At 39.9% G+C, this 23,396-nt stretch overlaps 1 protein-coding gene across 1 annotated transcript in view; it reads right to left on the bottom strand.

Annotated features, from left to right (window-relative positions):
- Positions 1-23,396, bottom strand: part of DACH2 (dachshund family transcription factor 2) — a 236,156-nt gene that overhangs the window by 14,388 nt on the left and 198,372 nt on the right. The window lies entirely within an intron of this gene.

The raw sequence follows: 23,396 nt of genomic DNA, 5'->3' as shown, positions 1-23,396 counted from the left end.
GAATCAATACCATCACCAAGGAACTCCCATTTTTGAATAGAATAATTGAAAGATCTTTTAGGACAGTAGATGTAGCTCCTTCTCTCAGATCCCTGTGGGTACTTCTTCCCACATACTCATTTTAATTGCTGAAAACCACACAATTAAAATCTAGCTGTGACTGAAGCCAAACTTTGTACAATTCTTTCACTCTGAAATGCTAAAAATAATACTTCTGTGCAATATTCCAGTCTCTCTCTCTCTTTTTATATATACACACACACATATATATATCTTTTAGTGAAGCCTGTGATCCCTGTCTTGGCCATGAGCTCCTGATGCCGGTGCTCACCCAGGGCTGCTGCACAGCCAGCTCCCAGAGTTTCATCTGTCAAGTGCCCTGGTCATATTAAAGCCTGAATTTACAATTAGACCAAACCATATTCAAAAGGTCTCCTTCTCCCACTCCCGTTTTTAAGGAATAAACAACTTAAAAAGAATCTGACAACTAATTAACCCGGGGTGTCTCCACTGCAGCACTGTTTTCTGGTGTAACACACTCAGGAGCCTCCACTGAGCTGCACTTCTTGCATCCACCTCACAACAAACCAGGAGCATTAGCTGTTTTCAAGTATTCATTGAAATCTCTGGTTTGGGAGTATTTTGTCTTTTCTCTGTGAGTTCATTAAATGGAACATCTTCCTAGTGATTTTCAGGACTAATAACAAAAGCCAGTAACCTCCACATGTCCTCAGAGATGGCATCTTAGATGGAATTTAAGTGATCCATTTAAAAAATCCCAGCTCAGGTAACAAACTCAGACCACGAAGTTTGTGCTGATTCAGACACACCATTTCTCACATTCAAGTATATCAGTGGCAGAGTTTTTAAAATAACTTGATTAGTTGTCACACATGGTGCCACACAGAAATAACAGCGAAGCCACAGAGACACAAAAGACTAAACAGAAGTGGCACTTGAAAAAGAAGGCAATACATGAAGTATGCATAACAAAACTGGAGCTGCTCTAACACCTCTAGAAATCTCTGCTATTTGGAGATGAAAGTAATAACATTAAATTGGCCGAAAGGAAAATTACTATTGACTGTGAAGACAGGTTGCATGGTCTATGGTTTGTAATGCTACTGTACAGCAGATTGAAGTTTCAAAATAGTATTACTCTTCTTTAAAGAGATAGACACAGCTAAATTAGGTGCTGCTTGCTGCAGTGAGGATCAAATGCAAAAAGAATCATATTTCATCAGACCTAGTCAACACCAGGAAAATAAATAGAAATATAAGAGGTATGCAGGCAATGATTCATTTTGATAATCTGGCCCAAGAGAGACACATAGAGACAGCACACAGATCTAAGCTTCTACCAAAAGACAAATAGGACACAGAGGGTGGGAATTGGGATGACAGTGTAGCAGAGGTCACATCGATTTTCAGCAGCAGTTTTCACACAGATGAGATAACCCTGGACTCTATTTGGCCCATTGTTCATATCCTACCTGTCCCAGAAGCAATAAATTTCCAAGTCCCAGAAAAAGGGCAGTAAAGAAGAAGGATTCTACTTATGACTTCTTATGATTAAGTTTTTGTGCTAACCAAACATGCTTTGCAGACCAAGGTCACATTGCATGTTAAAGTCTGTAATAGCTGGAACTAGAAGCAGCATATTATGTTTTAGCGTATATGGGCGGAAACTGTCAAACCATTCATCATTTTTTTTTCTGATTGAAATCACACTCTGCAAAGATGAATGACAAATGCATTAGAAATCTATTTCAATCTTGTAATAGGTCTTCACATCTGAATGGTGTCTACATCTTGCCCATGCTCTGAATAAGTGCACAGTTAGGCAGAAATTTATTAGCTAGACTTGAGGAATCATAATTGGTAAAGCAATTAAAAATGGCACGTGCTGGAAGCATTTATTGGGGACTGTATCAAATGCATCTCTTTAATGGAAAAAAAATAATGTTGATTTAAGGATTTTGATTTTAAACACCACTAAAAATATAAACGCTAAAAGCTGCACTCGCATATACAATACAACAGAATAAGCAAGAAATAAAGCCAAGACAGCTCCAGGCTGACCAAGGACACAAACAACCTTTCTGATTATTGAAGCAAAGTGGGAACTACTTTTATCGAGCCTGTTTGTTAAACCTGCCATGCTTTATAAAAGCATTCAGGAATCCATTTAGAGTGCAGTCTTTTCATTTTAATTTCTAGCTAACATCCAGATGAATAGATGAAAGTAAGAATTATACTGCAGAGCAAAGAAATACACAGTAAACACTAACAGTGAATGGAGTATCATCCTGGGAAAGCACACAGAAATCTGCTAGGAAGTTTCTTGCTCCTAATTCAATATGCTTAAGTATTTCATCTTCTGTCTTCTGCCTAAATTGCAGGAACAGGGATTGGCAAATGAAGCATCAACCTCCAGACTGAACACAGCACTGGGAACGTGGGGAACGCGAATTGCTCCCTGCACGGCCCAAACCAACAGGCACTTTTATTTGCCAGCTGGTTTATTTTCTTTCAGAAGGCATGTTTTTAAACCCATCAGTCACAGCCCTGATCCACTTGGAATGCCACATCCCTCTCAAAATAAGGGAGAAATATTAAAGGTACAATTTACACTGGTTAGACCACCATGTTATTTCTTCTCATGCATTTAAAAACTTTATCTACCTGGAGCTGTAGGAGCATTATTCACCTCCAACAGCTCACAGAATGTAACTCATACATTAAATAAATACATGGCATATGGAGGAGAGAGAAACAATTGATACAGGATTTATAGTTATTAACCTGTTAGTTACTAACCAGGACATTTGATCTCAGAAACCCTTCAGGCAGGGATAAGAAGATGGGTTTGGACACAGATGGTGGCTGGGTCACTCCTTTTCCCTGCCTGTGGCATAAAATTTAGAAACCCAAGGACTGAAGTGGTTTATTAAAACTGTAATTCTTTGAGTTTCATACCTGAGTGATGGGGATTACATTTAATGGCCCATAGTTACAGAACAGCCTGGATACTCTAATGGACCTCTTTGTCTTTTAATAAAATAAAGCAGAGGATCTGCAACATCAGCTGGGTTGTCTGTGTGACTCATCTCTGAAAGTAAAATATGTATTTGAAATACCATTATTTGCCCAAAGACCTGACAGAATCATCCAGACTGATGTATCTTCATGGTGGCAAGAGGTGCCCTGAATTCCAGCTCTAGGTGGTGTCCAAACATGGGTATTTTAATATAATTAGGGCTAAAATTATAATTTTTGACTGAAAAATCAGTTTTCTGAAAGAGACTTCTTATTTTAATTTAAAATCTTGGCTACTTCTGTATTGCTTAACTAGAAGCCAGGCTGGTTTTTTTCTTTTACAGCAAAACAGGTATGAAAAAAATCTGGAATCTGAAGCATTGTTTATTTCAAGTATTTTGTATTTCTAATTCCACAAGTACAGGGTTATCTGTCTTCCATGTCTTAATAACTTCCAAAATCCTCCATAACCCTCTAAATTTTTCCCCCCTCACTCATTGCTGCTCTGCCAGGAGCTGAGACTCCCGATCATCAGTGAGAAAAGAGATGTCTCCTGTAAACCTGGCACCAGGCAGAAACTTAGTGCTTTAACCTTGTGATTCAGGTGCCAAATTTAAAGTCACTGCTGTTTTTCTTAATTACAGCCCCTGAATGAACGGGGTCAATGAATGCAATTGAGGAGCAGCTGATTAATCCAGTGCAGTACCTTTAAATCAGATTTCATTTCGTTTCCCAGTGAGTGATACAAGCCTTGTTCACTACTGAGCTTTGGCAGGAAAAACTTCACTTTGAGAACAGTATCTAACAATTAAATACACATTTCCATGCTTCTAGAAACAACCAGAGAATGGTACCATCAACTATGCTCCACTTATCTGTGTCCAGGCAGGTTCTCACCTGTGCACTCTGAAATCACTCCATTTTGTCTGAACAAGTGTTCAATAATACTTTTTCAGTGGGATCAGCAGGAACTGCAGGCCATACAACCATGGAATTGTTGAGGCTGAGAAAGGTCATGATGAAGTCCAGCTGTTCCCCCAGCACTGCCAGGGCCATCACTGCCCATGTCCCCAAGGGCCACATCCACATTGGCTTTTGAGTCTCACCAGGGATGGGGACTCCAGCACTGCCCTGGGCAGCTGTGCCAGGGCTGGACACTTTCCATGAAAGAATTTTCCACCATCCAACCTGATTCTTCCCTGGCCCAGCCTGAGGCCATTCCCTCTGCTCCTGTCCCTGGGAGCCTCCCCTGGCTGTCCCCTCCTGTCAGGAGCTGTGCAGAGCCACAAGGTCCCCCCTGAGCCTCCTTTTCTCCAGGCTGAGCCCCTCCCCAGCTCCCTCAGCCCCTCCTGGGCTCCATTCCCTCCCCAGCTCCCTCAGCCCCTCCTGGGCTCCATTCCCTCCCCAGCTCCCTCAGCCCCTCCTGGGCTCCATTCCCTCCCCAGCTCTGTTCCCTTCCCTGGACTCACCCCAGCCCCTCAATGTCCCTCTGCTCGTGAGGGTCCCCGAGCTGCCCCAGCTCTGGAGGTGCCCCAGCAGTGCCAGCACAGGGGACAGCACTGCCCTGATCCCCTGGACACCATTCCTGACCTCAGGAATGACGAGGGTGTGTCCTCCCAAAGGACATCACAGAGCTGCCACTTGAGGCTTGAATACAAGGAGGTGGCAAAAAGCAGAGAAATGAAAATTTCACTAGAAAAGGCTGAAATTACAGTTTATAAATTGCCTTTATCTGTGCACTCTTTATCAAGAGGTGCATAATTATACAGCTCTGACATTTTCATCAGTGTACTCTCATTAATAACCCAGAAAATTATATCTATTTATAACTTTAACATATTTACAATATACTCTGATGTTCACATGGCACTGGCAGTAAAAACACCTGAAAATATTTTATTAAATCAAGCCTTAAAAACAAAGACCTGAGTTAGTTGAGATGCTTGGTTTGCAATAATAGTGAAAAATAAAACTAAAAGTGCAGCAATTCACTGGCTCAACATCAGAACTAAAGTTTCACTGCACATAACCTCAGTCTAAAGTTCAGTATGTACAGATTAAGAAAAACAAATACAACTGATATCACCTTGTTAAATTCTGTCAATTAAGAAGAAGCCTGAGTACTCCCACAAAAGCTCCTAATACATATACAAAGAACCTTTAAAATGTTTTTTTTATACTCAGAATTATTTTCAATTTGTTGTTTGTCCATGTTATTAATATCTTTGCTTTCTCCTACAAGCTGCTCCTCAGGCAGATTTTGATAATCTGGATTCTAAAATATTTAAAGTTGCTCTGTGCTTTAAAATGCTTCTTAATCTAGAGAGAAGCTTAAAAACTGTTGATGTGCATTTTCCATATGGCAATTTAAAGTAACTATTTTGTTCAGGCAATAATAGTACCTTGTCACTCCTCACCATGATGAGGAGGATTATTTCTGTGAAATAATGTGAACTATTCAATAAAAGTTTAGTAGCAAAATTACTGTGGCATGGAAGAAAGGGGGGAAATGAAACAAAATAAACAAAATCCTCCTCATGGTCATTATCAGGAGGTTATAAAATTTTTCTCAGCTAACTCTCCTATTAACATTCACAAAGGGTTTTTTTCATGGTGATTTTTAAGCATCACTGTAGTCTGACTATTCCTCTACTGAGATTTTAAAGTGTCAGATGAGGATGGGTAGGAGGACTTTGCCAAGAAGAAAAAAAAAAAAGATTCTTCAATTTTCTTCGCGGATTCAGCTTTTCCCTATTAATGTTGAGATTATTTCTTCAACTATTTTGTTGCAAATATTTATGACTCCATATGGAACAACAGATGTTGAAGAGAAGGGATAGCAGAAAAGACTTCATTTTCAGCAATTACCCTGCTACTTGTTGTCATACTGTAGGTGTTCTTAGTGCATCTATTTTACATACCACCCTGTCCTTTCACACACTGCAAAAATGTCAGTTTGGATAATTAATGTAATAACTGTAGTCCAAATCATTTCCACAATGAAAAAAAATATAAATAGGACAACAGGAGGAAGAAATCAAGAAGGCAAGAGGGAAGAGAGGAATTGCTTTAGCAGTTCTTCTGGAATATCTGATCAGGAATCAGTTTGCAAAGCTGCCTTAGGTCCTTAACACAAAATCTTTCCCTTTGGGACAGATTCCAGCGACTGTCACCAAGAAGAGAAATCACACCAAGAAACAGGAAAACAAAGCTACACAGGAAACAGGATAATCCTGGAGGATCATATACAGTCAACACCACAGAGAAATTACAGTTATGTATTGATTTATGCTAACACAGCACTTGTGACACACAAGGTACTTAACCTCTTAATATATTTTAAAATAGTATCAAGCTAATATTAATATTATTACTGTTGAGTTCAATTTCTTGAAGTACATGTAGAGCCAGCAGTTAAACCTTTCAAATATTTGAAACAGGAGGAATACTCCATTTCCTGGATATTCCTGGATAATTATTCTGGTTTATTAAGGTTTATTTTACAGCTGTGTAAAATAGGTTATAAAGGACAATTCTGCTATTATGTCCTCCCTTGCTTAGGCTTAATAAATATTATATTCCACATCATCCATTAAAGCCAAGCAGTGGAGAAAATAGGAGTGGTAGTAATCTCCTCCACAGATGTAAAATACCTTTAATAAAATAAGGGTGTATAACAGTCAGGAACAAATTACTGAGGTCTGCTTTAATAAAATAGTACCCTTAAAGCAGTATTACTCTTAAGGTACTGACATTCCCACTGGTGATGCAGTGTATCCTTTCAAGGCAGTGCAGCTTGTTAAAATGGCAAGATATCTTTTTGCAATAGAGTGTTTGTGTCCAGGCAGATACAAGGTTTGTATAGAATGCATCCAGGGAGCCATAAAACTGGTGGGAAACATATTTCTCCGTGGTATTTTAGTACTTTGAAAAATTCAATCACTGGGAAAAAATGTTTTGCTGTAAACATCTGAAGAGCATTATAAAAGCAATGGCTTCCCACAGCACCTGCTTAAATAATTTTAAGAGGGAGTGAGTATGTCTTTGCTCGTCTTCTAAAACTTGTAGAAAGCTTCTCCTATTAATTTCCCTGGTGCTGTCAGGCCAGGGCACTTTCAATCAGAAATAATTATGAGTGCAATTGGGGAATGTTCACCGGCAGGATTTTTTTGCGCTGCAGAAATAAGACAAACTTTCAAAACTGATCGTTAGGAGAAATATGATTAACGGGAAAATATACCCAGAGAGATGAGCACCTGAAAGGTTTGCTTCTGAATGAATTATGAATTCCTCAGATGTCAATAAAGGACTCTGCTTATATATCCTAGTGTTTGAATTCAGTTCAGTTACACATTGATTTTATAAACCCCGATTAAGCATGAGAAATCCATCCCTTTTTAGTTCACCTGCTTTAATTCTGACTTTTCCCCAGAAACCTTTAACCTTGCCCCAGCTCCTGATCCATCCCACGAAGCCCAGAGCACACCCTGATCCCTGCTGTGAGCCCACCTCCACTCCCAGTGCCCCCAGTCTGACACTGCCAGTATCTCCTGCAGGACTCCAGGTCACAGAGCTGCCCCCTGACACAACCAACCCTCTGTGGGGCTGAGAAACAGCCAGAATTTGCCTGATCTCTGTGCTGGGCCAGGGAGGGCAAGGAAGAGCCCCTGAGGCAGAAACCCAGCCCCAGTGTGGGGATGTGACACGGCAGTGACAGTGACAGACTCACAGACATTCCAGCTCAATCCGTGCGGAGCTGCCTGGCCATGGCAACTCCTCACCACCAAATCATTACACGATGCTCTGGGGAAAGACAAGTTTTCCTAGCACACAGCCAATCTATCAACAGGAAAAGCTCTTCCTGACCCAAATGGCAGCTGTGATCACGGTATAAATGGAAGCTAAGCACCAAACACTGCACATCCACTACTCTGCAGCCTAATAACTGGGAAGTCTGCGGCTGTCACTTGGCCTGAGCACTTTCAAAGGGTCAAATACTGGGGAGGGGAAAGGAAGAGGAGAATTTTGTGCAGAAGGCAGCAGCTATCTGACATTAATCTGCTGTGCTCCTGCCCCAGAGGAGCCTGGGTTGCTGGGGAGGTGGATGCTGTTCTGCTGTGCTCACCTCTGCAGGGACCACCTCCTTCACAGCGACCCCCAGCACAGAACAGAGACAAAACATCACTTGTAAAAAAAGTGTGAATTATTTCAGCAATTCCAGGCTCTGCTTCCCTCTAACTGGTTACCAGTATGGTGCAGGATTACAACTCCCAGCAGCTCTCAGCAGTTTCCCCTCTACTCCTCTTCGCCCAAGCACCCTGTGCCACCAGCATGGAACAGGAACATTCATGAAGCCATGCTTATTACACAGTGCACGTGGCAGAGTGTGGCAGCAGAGCCCTGGTGTTTGGGTTAATTGCATTAAAAATAAAATCACACCTGCTGAACGCAAGGTACAAAAGCTGGAGAATTGAGCAATGAGGATTTTTTCCCCTCACAGCCATGTGTAGGTACAATCCCATTCTTTTGGTGTTTGGCATTGCAATTCCATCACCAGGAAAACTTTAAGGAACTTCATGAATGTTTTGTTTCCAAAGCACTATAATTTAGGGAAGTAGCTAAGTCAAAAAAATGTCAGTGGTACCATAATTACTAAATTAAACTTACTAAACTGATTTCTGGATAAACCCTTGGAGTTACATGCTTCTCAATTAAAACAAGACACAAAGCAAAACAAATTACACCAGAACTCAGACCTCTGCATTCACAGATTTCAAACCAGGTGTGGATTTGGTTGGTGGCTGAAAAACCCACCTCTATGGACCTGCCACTTTCTGTGGCTTCTGGACTTGGCAGCTGATGCCTGAGGAGATGGTGAGGGGCCACAGAGAGCAGAGCTCTGCCACTGGCTCCCAAGGAAAACTGGAGGGGAGGAAAACACCTTCTTGAGCACCCTCCCACTGCCAATACAGAAGGTGCAAAACCAGCTGTGACCAAAATCAAAAACAGCTTGAACAAGTTAAAAGAAGAAGGTAACTAAAAAGTATCAAACAATTGTCCCCATTTTTCTTCCAGAGGACAGGAATTTGGCTCTGCACTCCAGGAGTGCATCTCTCCTTCCAGGGGACTCCCAGCAGGCCAGCCAGGAGCATGCACGTACTGCTCTAAGCCACATTATGAACTCTATAAGCACAAACCCTTTACAAATGTTTAGGTTGTGATTACTGCTCCTGTGACGTACGGCTTTTAGCAAGCCCAGCATTTTCCTTTCCCAACTGCCTCACTCTCTTTGCAGGGCACATTATATTTTCACTTTGGCTTATTCTACCTCCTCGCTTTGAAACCCTGCATTACTTGAGAGAGTGGCTGACATCCCCATTCATGATAGTGCACAAAATGAAGCTTAATGAATCCCCAAAGCAATGTACTTCACGTGCTAAAATCAATGTACATTGCCTGCTACAGTATCTCCCTGTGAAATGGAGGCATTTGCTCAGAAATTTCTATCTCAACAGGGTCTTTTTTCTTTTTGTAGCGTTTAACTGCCTTTTGTCTGCTCTTGTCTCCCTCCAGTGTTGCTCAGATGGCAATCTTTTATTCCTTGTGCAAACTCATTTGGAAAATGCTGGATGGGCTACAGCTGTGTACTGCTATGTAAGGTCTAATCCATGTCAAGCAGTGCTTTATACACACTGAATAAACACAATGAAGCAATGTTTTAATTGATTATTAAAAAGGCCGGGTTCTGGGCTGAAAGCAGTATTTAAAATCAGATTTAATCAGCTAGTTTTGTACAATTCTGAAAGGTGGTGATGCTGTACATGCTGCCACTCGAGCCCTGGGGTTTTCACAGGGGTGAGCAGGCCCAGGGGAAGGGGCTGGGGATGAAGCTATTTCTGGGTGGTTTGTGCAGATTTCCAGGGCTGATGAAAAACAAGCAGTGGATCAAAATATCAATGAACACAAACCTTACCTGGGAAGGTGTTTTCCCACAGAGCTCCCGGGAAAATAAAATTCACATTTTTGCAGAGTCAATCCAGGTGCTGGGGAACCTCTGCAGCTCAGCCTCAAACAGTGAAATCTGCTCGGGCTTTTACCATGCAGAGTCTGGATTTATACTCTTTAGTGTAAATACTGACTTCAAATCAACATGCACTGCATCTGACAAAGGTATCCCAGTTGGATGTGCATTCTAGAGCCTTAGAAAGTCTCTTTCTGTGATTTGTTTAAACCAACAATTATTAGACAGCAACTAAGTTCTTTCTGAACTCAGAAAAAGTCATAACAGTAATACTGAAAGATAAATAATTAGTAATAAAAATACTCATGTATCCAAAAAAGGTGCCTCTGACCCTCCACAGGACACTACACCTGGAGAACCACAGAGTTTTTGAAGGACTTTGTGAAAGTTTGGGCAATGATCAGTCTGAAATGAGATCCAAAATCTAAATTCTTTATTCCAATACACATTCTCCACTGACTATTCTTCTCTGTGGTACCCCATGAATCTAAGTGAAAAAGGCATTGGAAAGCAACTAAGTTTTTATTTCCTTTTTCCTTCCAATAAAACTACTCCTGTTGTCCTGAAATTTAGGTAGGAAAAACTGGCAATGTCTATTAGGTGGCAGCATGAACAATCTTCATTAGCTTGAAGTGCATGAATTATCAATCAAATGAGAAATAGGCAGAGAGCAGCTGAAAATGGCAAAGTGCTATAATTACAAATGATGTCTTGTGCATGACTGTGTCTCAAGAATTGTTACAGGATGCTGTGCAAAAACCCCCAACATTTATATCAAATAATACAGTCCATTACAATGATGCACTCTGGAACAGAAATATCAATTTTATGTTTCACACTGTTTCTGTTCTAGACACTGAATCTGTATTTTGTTTTATTTTTTAAAAAGATGAATTTTCCTTAGAGAACTGACAGCTTATATGAATATTTTAGTTTTGCTTGCAAGTAAAAACGATGGCATAAAACTCAAGCCCCAAATTCCTGAGAATGCCTACTGAGAATAAATTTTATGTTTATTTGTATTTCATTTTCCTTGAACAACTGCCTTTCCCTTGGGTATTTATTAAAAGCATAAAAAAGAATGAGCCAAATTCACTTCTCAATAACATCCATTCAGCATTGTTGGAGCTTGTAAAATTGCACTAGACCAGCCAAGGGGAAAATTTCACTCACTGTTTAGTAAATATATATAATTTTTTTTTCTGGTTGAGAAGATGTATTGTTTAATCTTTAAATTCTCTGCCTGCCCCTGCTTATCAAAGGAGAAAAAGCAGCTGTTTGGTTATAAATCCGTGACCTCCCAGAGGAATAATGTGATGTATGTGCTGGGCTGTGGGTTACTCAGGGCAGTCCTGCACCAGGCAATTCCCACTGATGTGCTGAGGATTCCAGCACGGGTCCCATCTCCACAAAGCAATAGTTACATTTTCTCCTGTAGGATTGGCCTGAAGATTCCCATAAATCATCTTGTCTGACCTGCATTCTGAACCCCTCAGACTGAGGCAGCGTTGGGAGGGGAATGGTCTCAAGTGAGTTTGGCCACTGGGAGGGTCTGTTCTCAATGCAAGGCTGGAGCAGCATTTTCACAGCGCGTGGCAGACACATGCACTTCTGTAAATGAATCAGGGAAACCCACAAAAACCAACAGAGCAGAGGGTGCTGCTTGGGCTGTGACCAAACCAGAGCTGGTTCATGATGCAGCCAAGGGGTCCCCACGTGTCCCTCCCCCTCCTGCCCACCAGGCCGGGCTGGGCTGCCCAGGGTTGCTCCTCACCTGTGGCTGCAGGTGCCCTAAAGCTGACCCGGTCCCATAAACTCCACATCCCGTGGTGCAAGATCACATCTCCCATCCTCAGCATCAGTTTTGCACAGTTTGATCTCATCTTTTTTGACCAGAGTTTTCAGGAAAGATCATTAAGACACAGAAACTGTGACTCCTGAACAGAGCACGTGGCCAAGAGCAGGGGTTGGTGCTTCTCGTCCACTGCTACCTACGAAATTACAGTTTATAGCTTTGGGAGTAGATAAATGATGCCTTTAAGATCTAAGCCAATGTTTTCAGGAGTCTCATGGATTGTCTTTACTGCCAGCACAAGAACCCCCCCAAATCCAGCAGCGAGTAATGTGACCATTGCCCTTGGCAGCACCATTAAACTGGGCAGTGAACTACTTCAAATAGCTGCGAGTGTTAAACATTAGTTCTGCCTTAAGTAGGTTGATTTTAACAGTCAAATGTGCTCTGCAGTCTATGTGAACATTAAAAGCACCTTTCAAACTTAATTTTACAGAAATGTTAACGACCAGAACAAACTATTGAAGGTGAAGAAGAAAAGTAATTATTTCAACAGATGAAAGGAAACAGTAAATTAACACTCTTGTTTTAAAAGGGGGCTCAGTAACTTATCTGCTTTAAGGAAATACCATTAACAGGAGGTACCATGGGTATTTCACTTAATATGTTTATGGTTTGGGGTTTCTTTTCTCTTCTGACCTTTAAAAATGAGGTCTGAGGCGAAAGGAGAGCCGTAAATCTTGAACTGAAATACAACAAGTTCCAGAAACTGCTTTATCAAAATCATAGCAAGGGAATCGGTTCCTAAATATCAACATTGCGTGTCACACACACACACACATCAAAGCCATCAACAGCAACAACCTTTATGGCCACAGAGGCCTCTCAGTTCTGAAGAAAGCAGGAAGACAGAACCAGAATGACTCAGAAATATTCCTAACATACCACCAGTGCCTACGTACATAAAAAAACCCCAGGGACAGCTAAGCTAATCCTATTATTACATTAAAAAATATCCAGGGAGAAATTTGTCATCGTTTAGAAAATGTTAAGCTGCTTGTTATAAATACAAAACACACCAATTTTTGTGCATGAGCTGTTATTCAGTGCAATTCTGAAAACTGTTTAAAAACAGTCACTGGCTTGTAAGCAAGATTTTCTTACCATATGTGTTGCAATATGGAAGCAGATTGTGGACATTTCCAAAGGAATTTCAGATATATATTTAAAAATTCTTTACAGCAAAATTTAGGTGATCAATAGAGAGTTTTTTCATGGATATGCATTTTCTACACAATAAAAAAAATGTACTGATTTAAATGTGTATTTGAAAATAATTTATTCTGCATAATCAACACAGCTATATATGCTTTTCATTCTGAAATCAGTCACTTGCAGACCTCAAATAATGAAATGGTTAATTATCCTCATGACTTACACGTGTCCACTTTGAGAGTACAGTCAAATTTAGGGTTTTTCAGCAAAGCTGCATTGCTGCTGAAAGTGATTTTAATCTGGTCTTTTAATGAATACTTTTTTCATGAAGGACACTTTAGTAAAGATATTACATTGTACTGCAAACGTCTCAGTCTGCAAGGGTTTGTGCAGATTTCTAGGGATGCTAAATGCTACATCCACACACATCCATCCAGGACATACATCAGCTGAGAGGTAAGGAAAGAACTGCACACAGAATTTAGCAATCCTGAAGTAAATTGAGAACCAGAAGGTCAGGAAAAACTGATGATGTAGTCTCAGCAAACACTGGCTTTGACAGGAAAGCCAATTTAAGTAGTTCCCACGCCCCACAGCACAGCTCAGCAGCCCCTTCTGTGAAAATCTTTTGGATGCCTATTTTTAAACTGCATCATATAAAGAGTCTCTTCACTAACACCTCTGGATGATGCAGGATTATTATTTTGGGGAGACATTTTCTTGCTGAAGGTATTTTGATGTGGGAATAGGCACAATCTGGTTCATTCTTACACTTTATTTAAATCATGGCAGTTAATGTCATGTCAGACAAAAATAGGAGTGAGAGTTGTTTAAAGCCCTTTATTTTCTGAACGAGCAAAATGTATTATTTTGTCTAATTTAAAGAAGAAATTGAGGAATGTGTGGAAAAGTACCCATGACTTTCTGGCATGAAAGACATCTACTCCACAAATTAAGTCTCCCTTTAACAGTCTCATTTGAGGGTATTACAGGGGGTAATTGAAGAAACAACAGCTGAAGACAACCCTTCAAGAGAGAAGTGCAAGGCAGAAAACCTTTAACCTGTGTTATCAGACCCACCCAGACACTGTCAGATCCACTAGCCAGCCCAAGCTCAGCCTGCCACTGCTGCATCCATCAGCCTGTGCTGGATTGATCATGATTTGGTATTGAGATGTGATAAATACCACTACGATCAAGCCTTCAAACAGCAGCTCCTGAAATGCATGGTGACAGTGCTCTTGCTATAAACATATCTGCACCAATTATTAGGATGAGAAGAATTTGTGAGCCAGCAGTCTAAAATCATAAGTTTTAGCTGCACACAGCAAGGTATACACTTATTTAAAAATAAATGTGAAATTCAGTCTTCCACAAAAGCAGCAGTGTCATGAGAAAACTCAGGCTTTAAGTTTTGTAAACGCTGCGTTTTCAATATTAGAGTGTCAGTCTTCATTCACTCTCTGACAAGGTTGTCAATCAAACAGCAATCTAGTTTTGTAAGACTTTAACCAAAGATCAAAGCAATGATACTGCTGAGTTCACATTACCTTCCCAGAGATAACTACTTGAGCACTTTCACAGCACTGCATCGATATTAACTTTGCACCGTTCCTTCCCAGCAAATAAAACAGGACAAAGTTTGACAGCCCTGCTGGCTCCTGCTCTCAGCCCTGATCCAAGCTGAATCCCAGGGCCATTCCCTCTATCCCTTATAACTCCTCCTGGATATTGAAGGTGAGGACTGCAGGACTTGTGTTCAGTTACACTTTCATCAATTAAAAGAAAATGAAATGTGCTTTCTGTCTCCTCTGAGGAACACATCAAATGTCTTTTCCTCAATAACAATAGTTGGGCAATAAAAAGATGAGTGAGCAAAATGTGGTATATCATCGTTTTGCCTTTGACTCCAGCCCAATGGCAAATGAAAGGCATCCAAAATCAATTTCCAGAAGCTAATAAATTCAGTATGTGAAAGCAGTGAAAATATAACTTTTGCAGCCTCATCATCAAGCTGATTTGTAAGCAAAGCTGGGCCCAATTCCTGCACCCTATGGCACCCATATTTTCAGTTTCATGCAGGTAATATACCATTTCTACACAGTTTCCATTCCGAGACTAAACAGAGAGATATATGCATATATATCTTCTTTCCACAAACATATGTCCTGGTAATATCATAATAAAAATCTGAATGTGCTGTGCCCGGGAAATCGTGTCGATCCCTATCAGCTGCGTCCTCCAGGAGCAGCGAAGGGAAGGTGAAGGCAAAAGCTGCTCCAAGGGCAGAATCTGAGCACAGCTGCTCCCCCAGCCCCACAGGAGTCCCAGGACAGGCTTGCTCATGGCAGCAAAGGCAGGGGCTGTGGGACTTGCCAGAGCATGCCCAGCTGAAGGCAGGATTGCACAGGGAATGTTGTGTGACCATCACCACAATTTACAGCAGTCCCTGAGCAGCGCTGAATACCTGCAGGGCATGGCTGTGGATCTTACACTGCTGAGGGCTCCCACTCACCCCAGGCAGGTCTTCCATGTGATAGACTATGGATTTTTTTAAAATCTAAACCAACTGCAGACAGCAATGTTACACAGGGTCAATTACACTTACCTAACACACTGAGAAGTCATTCAAAGTGTTACTTTTTTTTTGGTGTGGTACTTACTTAAAAAGAATATATAGAGTAGAAAAAAACCCAAAACATCAAACCCAAAAAGGTTTCTGACCCTGAAGGTTTCTTTGTCAATATATGGATTTGTTTCCTACAGAAAAGAAAAAAAAAATCAAAACATAAAGAGGAAAAAAAAAACCAAAAAAAGGGAGATAGGCAGGCTGGGTGCTGGAAAGAGCTTGAATTGGCCGTGGAAAATGCGGCTGGGGAGTGTAGCTGAAGGATGATGTATGTGGACTGAGGACATGTGTGAGGTTTGGAAAATAGCAGGTGGAGGAAACTGTGGAGCAGAATTATATTTAAAGGGGAGAAGTTAGAACTAGGTGATAACAGTAAAGGAATCACACTCAAGAGTGTAAAATATTGCTTTGTCACTTAGTTCATACTGTGAACATGTCCAGGTTTTTTCTTCCAAGTCACCAGCAATGGAAAATGCTGTTCCTTCTTACTCTGTTTCTCACCAGGGCACCATTCTCCTCAGATGCTGGCAGCTTTTGGGAGCCTACACTGTTATTATGGGACCTGGGACAACTATTTCCTCACACTGCAAGAAACACTCTGCTGAGGTTTTTGTTAGAAATATCAGATCGTGTTTCCTCTTTCTTTACTGCAGATTATTTATTACACTTCACATGCCTACATGTCATTACAATTAACATTTCCTTGTTTAAAAGAATAATTAAATGGAAAAAAAAACCCCACCAAAACCAAATTTCTGTACAGCATCAGTTTCAAACAGGACCTGTGAGGTGCCATCCCTTCCCAGCCCCCACTCAGCACAGAGAGATTTCACACAGCTTCAAGCATGAATTAACCAGGGCCTTCCTGCTCATAGGATTTAGGACTGATTTGTGAAAGCAAAGTTTAAAAAGCTAAACTTTTCTGCATTTCCTTTTATCTTTGATAGTGCCACCCAAAAATAGTTTCTCCTAAATTCTGACAGTTTCTTCTGTAAAGACAAAAGGCACCTAAAAACCAGAATATACTTAAATATAAAAAATGCCTAACTGTATCCATAACTAAGTCTTCATTTAGTTAAGAAATTTTGATTTTATCTCTTATTATTTATTCTTCAAAGGAGAATAGCAATTAGAAAAGTTCTGCAAATTTGCACTAATGAAGCAGAAAAATCTACTATGAAGTAATGGATTTTATTAATCACCATGCAAGCAAATTAGTAAAAAATAGTAAAAAATTTAAGTACACCTAGATTTTTTAAATGGTTTTTAGAGGAGCTTATGTTGAATTACTTCCAGGTTATTTCAGAGAATCACAGAATGGTTTGGACTGGAAGGGACCTTAGAGATCATCTTGTTCCAACACTCTGCTCTGGGTAGGGACACCAGGCTGCTCATTTCTAAGTCTTGTAATAACTTGAGCTGGAAGTGTAATTCTGCCACAAATTTGAATTATTATCAAGGAATTTATACTCCCTGAACACTGTAAAAGAGCAGACTTAAATATGCAGCAAAATTACATTGCTGAATCTAAGCAGAAACATGAAAAGTGCTGGGATTGTGTGTGAAAGGAAACCCCAAACCCCTTTTTTGTTTCCATCTTTTTTCCCTTCCTCACATCCAGCAGCTTTCCTTGCTGTGCTCAGGACATCTCTCTAAATCCAGGGGGAAAAAGGAGTCCCATAAAAATGCCTTAAGCCAGGATGTGTTAACAGCACTGCATGAAATAATTGTTCCTTGGGAGATTCTAGACAGTCAATTAACCCCCAATTCACGACTCAAGTGGCAGAGCAGACACTCCATGAATAAAGGGTAGGGGTTCAATTCTAAATTAGGATGAATTTTTTTCCTTAATAGTTTAATCTTGTGGTCAATTAAATCCCTGAGCGTTGTATTAATTATTATATGAAATCTGGGCAACTTCTAATTTAAAGGTTAGTTATGGTGTACCACAACTGGACCAGAGTCCTGGGCTTCAATTTTTCAAAAAATTCTGCCTTAGGGGTAAAAATCCCCTCTTCTGAAAAAAGACAAGGAAATGTCTTTACTTTGTGCTTTGCTAATCTGGAATACTTTAAATTTAGATTTAAAATCCTGATCTGAAATACTTTAAATTTAAAATCCTAATCTGGAATACTTTAAATTTAGATCTAGTCTCCTAGACTTTAACCAGAGGTAAAACTGCATTATGATCATTAGAAACCTGTTTATTGCTGCACCACATATTCCTATCACCAGTTGTAATAAACAGAGCTTCTAAGCAGACTTTTAAGCATTAATCTCATCTCCAATTTCTGAGCTTTATTCCTATATTGTTGGGCACAGCAGCTTGGAATAGTAGCTCACTTTTCCATCTGTCAGACATATAGAGACTTTGGGTTTGTGAAGTACTTTCTTGGTGCTCTTTTTGTCAGAATAAAGTCCTGCATTTCCTCGGGGAAGCAAGGGACATATGCTGGTGCTCTCTGGTTTCTGAGTTACTGCAGAGATGAATTCCTCTTGGCCAGCTTTCTGTTGAATAGGTGCTGGAATCATATAAAACAGCAACTTGTGAAAAAAAAAAAAAAAAAAACCAGTAAAATGGTGAGTTGGCCGGCCAAATCAGTGATCTTTTTTCAACTAATTATTTTTCTTGCTCAAAATGAAGACAGTTTGTCTTTGAAAAGCCTGTCTATCATTAAAAAAGAAAAGTATGGAAAGTTTTTGAAACAACTATAACAGATGTCATAGCAGTTGAAAGTACAATTAGAAAGCACAACGCCGCAGAAATAAAACTTCAAACAAAAGCAGAAAGAGTTCTTTGTGCACATCAATAATTTAGAATGATTTAAGAACTGTTTTATAGATGCAAGTGGAGCTCTTTCTGTCTATATATAAATCGAATGTGGTCTTTATAGGCAAACAAAAAGGGGATACAATCCTTTTAAATTATTTTTAGGATAATTGTTTTCACAGCAAACATCATTATTTATCAGTTTTGAAAAGAAGCCAACTGCCAACATTTGAAATGCACAAACCTTGGCACACAACACAGAAAATGGTAATCTCCCCCCTTTTCAAAACCAGTTTTGCATTTATTTTACACATTTGTCAAGTTCTTATCTCAAAGCCCATGCCGTTTACCTATTTCTATCAGAAATCATTATATTTTATTTTTAATCACCTTCCCATAGCTAATTTGGTAACTCAGGAAGGGAAACTGTTATTGCTACCAGATGCTGTTACCTTCCTGCTCACTCACATATTCCTTTAAATTGATTCAACAGCCTGGAAAACAAGGTTTAATATGTATTATTATGCCTTCTGGATTTCTTCTGTTATAATCTCTTCTTTTAGATAAACAGGTTCCTTTTAGTGATGCAAACATTCTAAAGCTACACCACAGACACTTCCCATAGTAATTCCTCCAGGAGAGAACTGCAGGATGCTGCTGGTCCTTTGCCAGCTGGAATTTCTCTGCAGCTTCATTTCTATGTGTAGACTTCAAGAAAAAAAGAAAACTAGGCAGTTTCATGTATAGAGAGCTGAGATTTTCCTTTTCAGATGAGGAGGAATATTAGGGAATAAATGACAGTCCTTGAGACTGTGAGTTTTCTACAGAGGAAATGGGAACAGATGTTCCTGTAAGTCATAGAAGAGAAACCAGTTCCCCAACAACTTGCACACTGGAATATCAGAACACACTTGCACTGGAGTCAGCCAGGAAAGCCCCAGCCCAGCCATTCTGCTGCTCAAAACAGCAGAAATTATAAGAAAAAAAATCAAGCAAAAAGAACAAACCGCAAAATTTGAGACTTTAATTCTGCCATTACAATTTACTAACCCTGATAATCTGTGTAGGTTGGCCCTCATTGGTGAAAAAACCCCACACTGATTCTGCCAATTTGGCAACAGCTCTTCCAGAAAGAAAATCATACTTTGCAGATACTTGGGACCATTTACCCTCAGTATTTTATGTGACTGATGATATATGAGCTGTTAGTTGTGTAAAATTAAAGCTCCAGCCTGCTCCATACAGTATTTAATATGGGCCATATGAACACTCATCCTAAAACAGGCTGCTGAAAAGTTATCTTGTGTATTAGAGAGAATTCTTATTGTGAATCAGATCCTAATCTAGAAACACTTGACTCATTTTCTGCTGGGTTTTTTCCACACCTGACTATGGAGAGAAATGAACAATGACCATTCTTGAAACAACAGAACTGTCTCTAAGGAACTTATTAATTAGCTTTTGAATATTGGTGGATTTCTTTTATTTTTTTTTAAATATCAAAAGCTTTGTACAAATAAATTATGTCATGATATAATCCTTATTATTGTTATTACTACTGCTGGTGATTTTACAGAAGTATTATGCTTTCCTTGTAATATATCAGTTAAAATAAAATTCAGTATATATAAATATAGATGGCATATAAATAGAAATATACATAAGTATAAATATAGATCTATGGTTTTATAGAGCAATTCCAACTCTCCTTTCTGCCTACATCCCTCCTGTCTCCAGTGCCGAAGGCCATTCCACAGTAATGACAATAATGACAATAATGACAATAATGTCACAAGTCAAACAGCAGCTCTGGCGACTCCTCCTTTAATATGTGAATCTCTCCACACTTCTGCCTGGAGGCTGCCATCATTACAGTCAATTTTAAGATTTTCAAACTAACAAAAACCAAGACAGCAATAACAAATACAGTCTCCTATTCAACAGCACCTAAAAATTCCCCAGAGGTTAGAGATGTATAAATAACAGGGTATTTTCTGAACAATTTCTGAACGTGTTGTTTTCTGGCCTCTGTGAGCAGGCACGTGTACACACACACATCCCAATTTCTGCTCCAGCTCAGCCATCTCCAGGAGATGCTCCATCATCCAGCATATTCCACATAAAAAGGCATCTTCCAAGCACAACACAAGAGGCTCTCCTCTGAACTGTCAGTGAAATTTGTACAGCTCTGGATCCCCTCGCTGACAACACGCTCCCAAAACAGCCACAGGATATGTCAGCAAATTCACAAAAGCCAGCTCCAACTATCAAAATATCACAGAGCAGCCCCAGTGACGGGTGAAACAGACAGATTCAAAACTGCACCATGTTTTATAGATTATAACATCTCAGAATACACCTGGAAGCAGAATTTTATTTATTAAACTGCTTGTTATAGCCTGTCACATTCTGTCAACTAGAAGAAAAATCTGCTTTAGAAACTACTTTCATACTGACTACAAAATAAAAGAAGAAAATAAATCAGTTGGTATTTTGGCATCAACATGGAAAGGCCAAGCATGACCAAAGAAGTGTGCTGGGGAATTCTGTATTGGAGCAATCCCTCTTTCTAGTTTGTACTCATCCACCTCCAATTTCAGAGCTCACAGCTGTCTCCCTTTCCATCTTTTTATCAATCCTGCTTCAAGAATGATATTCACAGCTGGGAATCTTCAGAAGGGACCCACAAGGATCTCCAAATGCAACTCTTCAGTGAATGGCACATGCAAGGATAAAATCCCCCTTAGAACCTTGGCATTATCAACACCAGGCTGTAACAAACTGAGCTAATTCAGTTGAAATTTTATTGACTGATTACAATTGTGGGTTCCTGCTCTTTCAGGCACAATGGTGAATTTCCAAAGGACAGCTGATAATATGAAAAACTGACTGAGAGAATTGTCCATCCCCAGAAACGACTGTGGCTGTGACACACAAATCCAAGTGTTGGAGTGGTGGCTTCTTCCTCAGCAATCAAATATGAAATCTGATCTCCTGCAGCCCCAGTGGCTTCTGAGAAGAGCACACGGGCCATTCTCAGCTCTGCTAATAAGAATTCATGTAACTCTATCAAAGGAACTCAACACAATGTCTGGGATATAATGAAGAACACATTTTTTCTGGTTTCATGACTACACATCAAGAATAATCTTTTTCTACTTCCACTCTGAGGTTACTTAACTATCTTATGCACAGAATCCTTCAATGCTTAGGGTTAGAAGTTCACTAAGGATTTATTACTTTTTATTATCAGGAATATTCTAATGCACTGAGCATTCTAAACCACTTTGGAGATGAACCTTAATGTGCAGTTTTGTCTCAGCCTTGCTGTCCCCAGAAGCCTCTGGGCAGCAAATCCCCCACAAAAGGGAAGAGAGAGCCCTTAATTGCCATCTTCATGTGGCCGTTACACAGGAGACAGACACACTCCACAGAGACATCTTAGATATTCAAGATTAAATTAGAAAAAAAGTCCCTGAGTACACAAAAAATGCTACACAAAACACCATGCACCAGTGCTGGGTTTGCTCTTCTGACAGCAGGAGCACACACTGCTGTCACAATCATGAGCTCTGCATTTCACTGATCTGGAACATCCAGCTGTGGGCAGCAGGACAAACCCCGGCTCACTGGAAGGAACCCTCAGGAAAGAACTGTGTTTAATGAAGTGCAGCTTCTGTGAATTTCTTGAAGATCTCCCTCAGTCACAAATACTGCAAAACTTCCCAAGTCAGCAATTAACAATTTTTATGACTAATTTGAATTTTTATCTGTATTTTTATCCCTTTCTTCCTCTGTGTGTGCACAGCTGCACACTTGGGCACACAAATGCAGGAGCACAGTGCCCCTGAGCAGGTCTGGTGCTCAGGCAGGGGAGGCTGAGCCCCTGCTGCTGCATTGCCCAAGACCCCAAGGATTTCTGAATGACAAAAACATTCAGCAACCTCTCAGGACACAGATTGTCCACATCCTACTGCCCACAATGAGGACTGAAGCAAACTTATTGAATAACTCACAGACATTAAGAATGTCACCAAGTGCAGGTCTCAGGTTAATGACTTTGCACCACAGCTAACACCAAGCAGAGAATCCAGCACGTCAGGCTTAAGACCAGTGCTAAGGAAAAGATTCCTGAGCCTAATCCAAAAGCTTTCTTAGGTCACTGGGTGAAAATCAACAATTCTTCTCCTCTTCTTATACTTTTCAAATTTGATATAGCTCAGATGAACCTACATAAAACAATTTACAGTATTGGAGGAAAAGTGGCAATGTCGCTAAAGATTCAACTGACTGAAGAGCAGCTTCCTGATCTCCCTATTATTTGCCCATTTTATTTCACAGACTGACATGAGGATACCTCACTAAAAATTTGTTTCAAAGCTTTTTCAGTAAAGAACATTTCATTATTTCACCATGTTTATACAGACTCATGATTTGTAGTGTTTAGACGGCGGTACATTAAAGTCGCTGAAATCTAATAAATTAAACATATTAATAAATTATATATCAACGCAAGAAACTGCCTTAGCCCATCTGGCAAGCTAACTCTGAAGTAGGTATTTTACTCATCAGAAAAAGAGCATTCCCAAAAATAATTCTGCAAATAAAGCTCTAATATAAACTGAATGTAACTTCACCAGCATCTCTTGCATAATTGCCTTTATATTTATAAATCTTTCAGCAATGGTTAAGCAACACAATCATAACATCATGAGTACAGACACTTCAAAAATTAAAGCTTTACCTTTATTAATTATTTACATTTTGTGAATCTAAGTGTTAATAGAGTCTGCCTTGGTTTTATGGGTTTGGAGTTTTTTGGATTGACTGACAGACAATCACATCTACTATTAGGCCACCTTTTTAACAGCTGTCAGTTCATTTGTAGGTTAAATTTAAAAACAAAAAAAAACTTGTGGAAAATGCCTCC

The sequence above is a fragment of the Ammospiza caudacuta genome, chromosome 14, assembly GCF_027887145.1.
Source record: "Ammospiza caudacuta isolate bAmmCau1 chromosome 14, bAmmCau1.pri, whole genome shotgun sequence".
Lineage (NCBI taxonomy): Eukaryota > Metazoa > Chordata > Aves > Passeriformes > Passerellidae > Ammospiza > Ammospiza caudacuta.
This window is presented reverse-complemented; position numbering and strand designations above follow the sequence as displayed.